Source organism: Mesoplodon densirostris, unplaced genomic scaffold (genome assembly GCF_025265405.1).
Source record: "Mesoplodon densirostris isolate mMesDen1 unplaced genomic scaffold, mMesDen1 primary haplotype scaffold_37, whole genome shotgun sequence".
In the NCBI taxonomy this organism is placed as follows: domain Eukaryota; kingdom Metazoa; phylum Chordata; class Mammalia; order Artiodactyla; family Ziphiidae; genus Mesoplodon; species Mesoplodon densirostris.
This window is the reverse complement of record NW_026778196.1, coordinates 7210787-7214194: the sequence shown is the minus strand read 5'-3', so window position 1 is coordinate 7214194 and position 3408 is coordinate 7210787.

Genomic DNA, 3408 nt, shown 5'->3' with positions numbered 1-3408 from the left:
TCATCACAATGCTTCAAGACCCCCGTAATCACAATGCTCCATGCCCCTTTTCATAAGAATGCTCCATTAGACTTGTCATCACAAGTCTCCATGGTCATCTCATCACAATGCTCCAAGACCTTGTCATCAACATGCTCCATTCCCTTGTCATCACAATGCTCCATGACCCCTGTCATCACAATACTCCATGCACATTTTCAGCCCAATGCTCCATGACCCTTGTCATCACAATGATCCATGCCCTTGTCATCACAATGCTCCATGCACTTGTCAGCACAATGCTCCCTGATCCTTGTCATCACAATGCTCCAAACCATTGTCACCACAATGCTCCATTACCTTTGTCATCAGAATCCTCCATGACACTTGGCATCACAATGCTCCATGCCATTGTCATCACAATGCTCCATGACCCCTGTCATCACAATGCTCCGTGACTACAGTCATCACAATGCTTCATAACGTTTGTCATCACAACAATCCATGCCCGCGTCATCACAAGGCTCTGTGACCTTTGTAACCACAATGCTCCGTGACCCTTGTCATCACAATGCTCCATGCCTTTGTCAGAACAATGCTCCATGACCCTTGTCATCAAATTGTGCCATGCGCTTTTCACCACAATGATCCACAACCTTGTCATCGCTATGCTCCATAAACCTTGTAATCACAATGCTCCATGCACTTCTCATCCAAATACTCTCTCACATGAGATATCACAATGTTCCATCACTAGTCATCACAATCCTCCCTCACCCCTGTTATCACAATGTTCCATGACCCCTGTCATCACAATGCTACATCCCCTTATCAGCACAATGTTCCATGACCCCTGACATCACAATGTTCCATAACCCCTGTCATCAAAATGCTCCATGACCCTTTTCATCCCAAAGCTCCATGACCCCTGGCATCACAATGTTCTATAACCCCTGGCATCAAAATGTTCCATTACACTTTTCATCAAATTGCTGCATGACCCTGTCATCAAAATGCTCCCTGCCCTTCTCATCACAATGCACCACACACTTGTCATCAAAATGCTCCATGACCTTTGTCATCACAAAGCTCCATGACCCTTGGCATCACAATGCTCCATGTCATTGTCATCACAATGCTCCATGAACCCTCTCATCACACTGCTCCATGTCCTTGTCATCACAAAGCTCCATGACACTTGTCATCACAATGCTCGATGCCATTCTCATCACAATGCTCCATGACATTGTCATTACAATCCTCCATGACCCATGTATCACAGTGTACCGTGCCCTTGTCATGACAAACCGCCATGCCCACTCTCATCACAGTAATCCATGAAACATTTCAGATCAATGCTCAATGCCCTTCTCATCACAATGCTCCGTTACCTCTGTCGTAACAATGCTCCATGACACCTGCCATCATAATATTCCACGGCCTTGTCATCACAAGGCTCCATGACCCTTGTCATCACAATGCTCCAAGTTCCATGTAATCACAATGCTCCATGCCCTTGTCATCACAAAGCTCCATGACGTATGTCATCAGAATGTTCCATGGTCTTCTCAAAATGCTCCATGCCCTTGTCATCACAATGCTCGAAGACTCCAGTAATCACAATGTTCCATTCCCTTTTTCATCAGAATGCTCCATTAGATTTGTCATCACAAGTCTCCATGGTCATCTCCTCACAATGCTCCAAGACCTTGTCATCACCATGCTCCATTCCCTTGTCATCACAATGCTCCATGACCCCTGTCATCACAATACTCCATGAACATTTTCAGCCCAATTCTCTATGACCTTCTCATCACAATGCTCCATGACCAATATCATCACAATGCTCCATGACCACTGTCATCACAACACTCCATGACACCTGACAACATAATGATCCGGGACTCTTGTCACCACAGTGCTCCATGACACCTGTCATCACAATGCTCCATTCCTTTGTCAGCAAAATGCTAAATGGCCTTGTCATTACAATGCGCTAGGCGCTTGTCATCACAATACTCCATTACTGTTGTCATCACAATTTCCCATGAACCTTGGGATCACATTGCTGCATGCCCTTGTCATCAAAATGCTCCATGCTCCTTGAAATCAAAATGATCCATGACCTCTGTCATCACAATGCTCAAAACCCTTGTGATCACAATGTTCCATAACACTTGTCCTCACAACGCTCCATGATGCCTGTCATCACAATACTCCATGCCCTTTTCATCACAATGTTCCATGACCATTGTCATCACAATTCTCAATACACTTGTCATCACAATGCTCCCTGACACTTGTCGTCAGCATGCTCCTTGAAACCTGTCACCAAAAGGCTACACGCCTTTTTCATCACAAAGCCCCATGCCGTTTTCATCCCAATGCTCCATGCCATTGTCATCAAAATATTCCACAAGCTTGTCATCAGAAAGCTCCATGACCCTTGTCATCACAATGCTCCATGCACTTGTGAGAACAATGCTCCCTGACCCTTGTCATCACAATGTTCCATGCAATTGTCATCACAATGCTCCATGACCCCTGTCATCACAATGCTCCGTGAATACAGTCATCACAATGCTTCATAACGTTTGTCATCACAACAATCCATGCCCGCGTCATCATAAGGCTCTGTGACCTTTGTAACCACAATGCTCCGTGACCCTTGTCATCACAATGCTCCATTCCTTTGTCAGAACAATGCTCCATGACCCTTGTCATCAAATTGTGCCATGCGCTTTTCACCACAATGATCCACAACCTTGTCATCGCTATGCTCCATAAACCTTGTAATCACAATGCTCCATGCACTTCTCATCCAAATACTCTCTCACATGAGATATCACAATGTTCCATCACTAGTCATCACAATCCTCCCTCACCCCTGTTATCACAATGTTCCATGACCCCTGTCATCACAATGCTACATCCCCTTATCAGCACAATGTTCCATGACCCCTGACCTCACAATGTTCCATAACCCCTGTCATCAAAATGCTCCATGACCCTTTTCATCCCAAAGCTCCATGACCCCTGGCATCACAATGTTCTATAATCCTTGGCATCAAAATGTTCCATTACACTTTTCATCAAATTGCTGCATGACCCTGTCATCAAAATGCTCCCTGCCCTTCTCATCACAATGCACCACACACTTGTCATCAAAATGCTCCATGACCTTTGTCATCACAAAGCTCCATGACCCTTGGCATCACAATGCTCCATGTCATTGTCATCACAATGCTCCATGAACCCTCTCATCACACTGCTCCATGTCCTTGTCATCACAAAGCTCCATGACACTTGTCATCACAATGCTCGATGCCATTCTCATCACAATACTCCATGACATTGTCATTACAATCCTCCATGACCCATGTATCACAGTGTACCGTGCCCTTTTCATGACAAACCGCCATGCCCACT